General features: G+C 48.3%; 1 protein-coding gene across 1 annotated transcript in view; it reads left to right on the top strand.

Moving 5' to 3' along the window:
* LOC118382647 (muscleblind-like protein 1) overlaps positions 1-5,000 on the top strand; it is a 185,046-nt gene that overhangs the window by 123,972 nt on the left and 56,074 nt on the right.

The following is a 5,000-nucleotide window of genomic DNA, read 5'->3' as shown; positions in this document are numbered from 1 at the left end:
TACATGGGTTGGTCTTGCAACACATAAACATGACCTATTGCCGTTTACCTCAGCTCATTGGCTATCTACCCAGCTAGATTTCAAGACGATCAGTGGTCATTGGGTTAAAATACAGTCAATCAACGAAACAGCGGGAAAATCATTGGTGCACAATGATGTCACTACTTGTTATCTTCAAATCGGTTTCTTTCAGTCAATACGTCCCACGAAATGGCCCATCAGGTTTGATTGTGTTACAAACAAACCAGTTGATTGCAGTGAAACCAAACATGACTGGAAAAGTCACGTTCTGTGTGGGTTATTTACCTGGAATGTGTCGTCGAAAATGGAATGAGATGGAATTCAACACACAAGCAGTTCACAAAATGTTTCGTGTTAGGCTATAAAACAGATTTTATCAAACAAAAGATCATTCATTGTGTAACAATGAGCATTGGGATTGCAAACAGACAAAGATCGTCAAAGGTAAACAATTTATTTTAATGCACATGTTACACCTGTGCTGGTTGAAATGGTTGTTATTTATGGGGCTCTATACTCAGATAATCGCATCGTATTATTTCGCAGTAAATCCTTTTTTAAATCTGACAACGCAGTTGGATTAGCAAGATTCTAGGCTTCGATACATGTGAGACACTTGTATTTTCATGAATGTTTAATATGACTATTTATGTAGCGATCACCGTATGTTGTGGAATTTCAGCCCGCAACCGGGCTCCGTGCTCAGAGAGGTTAACAAAGACGGAGACAACTAAAGAAATATCAAACATATTTATTAAAGTAAGTAGTGTAGCCTGTCTAGGACTGGGGTTCCCCTCGCCAACAGCCAATGAAATTGCAGGGCGCCAAATACAAATCAACAGAAATCTCATAAATCAAATTTCTCAAACATACAAGTATTAGGCACCATTTTAAAGATAACATTCTCGTTAATCCAGCCACAGTGTCTGATTTAAAAAATGCTTCACAGCAAAAGCTCCACAAACCATTATGTTAGGTCACTATGCAGTTGGATTAGCAAGATTCTAGGCTTTCGATACATGTGAGACACTTGTATTTTCATGAATGTTTAATATGACTATTTATGTAGCGATCACCGCATGTTGTGGAATTTCAGCCCGCAACCGTGTTCTGTGCTCAGAGAGGTTATCAAAGACGGAGACAAATAAAGAAATATCAAACATATAACCCAGCCATTTTTCCAGCCAAAGAGAGGAGTCACAAAAAGCACAAATAGAGAAAATGAATCACTAACCTTTGATGATCTTCATCAGATGACACTCATAGGACATCATGTTACACAATACATGTATGTTTTGTTCGGTAAAGTTCATATTTACATTGAGGGAAAAAAGTATTTTATCCCCTGCTGATTTTGTACGTTTACCCGCTGATAAAGATTTGATCAGTCTATAACTTTAATGGTAGGTTTATTTGAATAGTGAGAGACAGAATAACTACAAAAAAATCCAGAAAAAACACATGTCAAAAATGTTATAAATTGATTTGCATTAATGAGGAAAATAAGTATTTGACCTCTCTGCAAAACACGACTTAGTACTTGGTGTATTGGTATATCCAAAAATCATATTTTACATTGACGTGTTACGTTCAGTAATTCCAAAACATGCAGTGATATTGCAGAGAGCCACATGAATTCACAGAAATACTCCTTATAAATGTTTGATGAAAATTCAAGTGTTATGCATGGACCTTTAGATACAGTTCTCCTTAATGCATCCGTTGAGTCAGATTTCAAAAAAACTTAACGGAAAAAGCATAATCTGAGAACGGCATTCAGAGCCCAAACCATCCAAAAGAAATATCTGCCATGTTGCGCAGTCAACATTAATCATAAATAGCATTATAAATATTCACTTACCTTTGATGATCTTCATCAGAATGTACTCCAAGGAATCGCAGTTCCACATTAAATATTTTTTTTTGTTCGAAAATGTACATCATTTCTGTCCATTTATGTCCAAATAGCTTCTTTTGTTAGGGCATTTGGTTAAAAAAAGCGCGTTCATGTCCAGTCAGACGAAAAGTTCAAAAAGTTATATAACAGGTCGAAGAAACTTGTCAAACTATGTATAGAATCAATCTTTAGGATGTTTTTATTATACATGTTCAATAATGTTCCATTGTCTGTAGAAAAGCAATGGAACGAGAGCGACCTCTCAAGTGAAAGCGCGTGACTGAGAACGAGGCTGCTGGCAGACCCCTTAGTCAAACAGCTCCCATCCGGCCCCCCTTCACATGAGCAGCCTGAAACAACGTTCTAAAGACGGTTCACATCTAGTGGAAGCCTTAGGAAGTGCAAAATAACCAATATCCCACTGTGTCAATAGGGGTTCAAAAACTACAAACCTCAGATTTCCCACTTCCTGTTTGGATGTATACTGTTATACTCACAGACATCATTCAAACAGTTTTAGAAACTTCAGAGGGCCCCCCACTCCCCATAGAACCACCAAGGACCCCGGAAACACCACACCAACCAACCAAAACAATACAAATGTAAATATTCAACAAAATATACATAAACAAAAATAAAATCCTGCCCCAGCCAACCTCGTCCTCCCCAGACCTCAGCCAACCTCGTCCTCCCCAGACCTCAGCCAACCTCGTCCTCCCCAGACCCCAGCCAACCTCGTCCTCTCCAGACCTCAGCCAACATCGTCCTCCCTAGACCTCAGCCAACCTCGTCCTCCCCAGACCTCAGCCAACCTCGTCCTCCCCAGACCCCAGCCAACCTCGTCCTCTCCAGACCTCAGCCAACCTCGTCCTCCTCAGACCTCAGCCAACCTCGTCCTCCCCAGACCTCAGCCAATCTCGTCCTCCCCAGACCTCAGTCAACCTCGTCCTCCCCAGACCCCATCCAACCTCGTCCTCCCCAGACCTCAGCCAACCTCGTCCTCCCCAGACCCCAGCCAACCTCGTCCTCTCCAGACCTCAGCCAACCTCGTCCTCCTCAGACCTCAGCCAACCTCGTCCTCCCCAGACCTCAGCCAATCTCGTCCTCCCCAGACCTCAGCCAACCTCGTCCTCCCCAGACCCCATCCAACCTCGTCCTCCCCAGACCTCAGCCAACCTCGTCCTCCCCAGACCCCAGCCAACCTTGTCCTCTCCAGACCTCAGCCAACCTCGTCCTCCCCAGACCCCATCCAACCTCGTCCTCCCCAGACCTCAGCCAACCTCGTCCTCCCCAGACCCCAGCCAACCTCGTCCTCCCCAGACCTCAGCCAACCTCGTCCTCCCCAGACCTCAGCCAACCTTGTCCGCCCCAGACCTCAGCCAACCTCGTCCTCCCCAGACCCCAACCAACCTCGCCCTCCCCAGACCCCAGCCAACCTCGTCCTCCCCAGACCCCAGCCAACCTCGCCCTCCCCAGACCCCAGCCAACCTCGTCCTCCCCAGACCTCAGCCAACCTCGTCCTCCCCAGACCTCAGCCAACCTCATCCTCCCTAGACCTCAGCCAACCTCGTCCTCCCCAGACCTCAGCCAACCTCGTCCTCCCCAGACCTCAGCCAACCTCGTCCTCCCCAGACCCCAGCCAACCTCGTCCTCTCCAGACCTCAGCCAACCTCGTCCTCCCTAGACCTCAGCCAACCTCGTCCTCACCAGACCTCAGCCAACCTCGTCCTCCCCAGATCCCAGCCAACCTTGTCCTCTCCAGACCTCAGCCAACCTCGTCCTCCCCAGACCTCAGCCAACCTCGTCCTCCCCAGACCTCAGCCAACCTGGTCCTCCCCAGACCCCAGCCAACCTCGTCCTCGCCAGACCTCAGCCAACCTCGTCCTCCCCAGACCTCAGCCAACCTCGTCCTCCCCAGACCCCAGCCAACCTCATCCTCCCCAGACCTCAGCCAACCTCGTCCTCCCCAGACCTCAGCCAACCTCGTCCTCCTCAGACCCCAGCCAACCTCGTCCTCCCCGGACCTCAGCCAACCTCGTCCTCCCCAGACCTCAGCCAACCTCGTCCTCCCCAGACCCCAGCCAACCTCATCCTCCCCAGACCTCAGCCAACCTCGTCCTCCCCAGACCTCAGCCAACCTCGTCCTCCTCAGACCCCAGCCAACCTCGTCCTCCACAGACCTCAGCCAACCTCGACCTCCCCAGACCTCAGCCAACCTCGACCTCCCCAGACCTCAGCCAACCTCGTCCTCCCCAGACCTCAGCCAACCTCGACCTCCCCAGACCTCAGCCAACCTCGTCCTCCCCAGACCTCAGCCAACCTCGTCCACCCCAGACCTCAGCCAACCTCGTCCTCCCCAGACCCCAACCAACCTCACCCTCCCCAGACCCCAGCCAACCTCGTCCTCCTCAGACCCCAGCCAACCTCGCCCTCCCCAGACCCCAGCCAACCTCGTCCTCCCCAGACCCCAGCAACCTTTAAGAGGGATGGAAAAAACAAGGACAGCAGGGAACAGAAGACAAGAGCGACAGGACAACAGGACAACACAAAACACCCAGGCTAAGTTGCTCTTACTGCAGATAGAATACAACAGACTGGCTCCCAGGCTAACTCTTTCTGTCTCACTTTCCCTGTTCTCTTGTTCTGTCTCTCTCTCTTTCTGTCTCCCTTTCTCTAAGTCTTGTTCTTTCTCTATCTGTATTTTACTCCTCTTCACTCCTCACCTAGGATAGTCCGCATAGTCCAATATAGATGCTCTGCAGATGGTCATACCTAAAACAAACTGTTGATAAAGAACTGACTATCTGTTGTTAGCGTGTGATGTTACTCTTCAATAACACAGACCCCAAGACAAATCAGGGGGGGGGGGGGTTGTTTATTCAAAGAGGACAAATCATAATCACTGTTATGCTGAGAGGTAGTTGTTCATTCTCCCCTGTTCTCAGTGATTCTCTCCGCAGGACAAAGGGACAGGATGTAGTTTTATAACCCAACTCTAGCCTGTGGTTGACCAATTAGAACTCCTTGCAATACAACTTGGCCAATGGCCAAATAACAAGTATCCTGTTTCAGGCTCAATGCC

The sequence above is a fragment of the Oncorhynchus keta genome, chromosome 18 (genome assembly GCF_023373465.1).
Source record: "Oncorhynchus keta strain PuntledgeMale-10-30-2019 chromosome 18, Oket_V2, whole genome shotgun sequence".
Classification (NCBI taxonomy): Eukaryota; Metazoa; Chordata; class Actinopteri; order Salmoniformes; family Salmonidae; genus Oncorhynchus; species Oncorhynchus keta.
The sequence above is the reverse complement of the archived record's forward strand: the minus strand, read 5'-3'. Positions and strand labels throughout refer to the sequence as shown.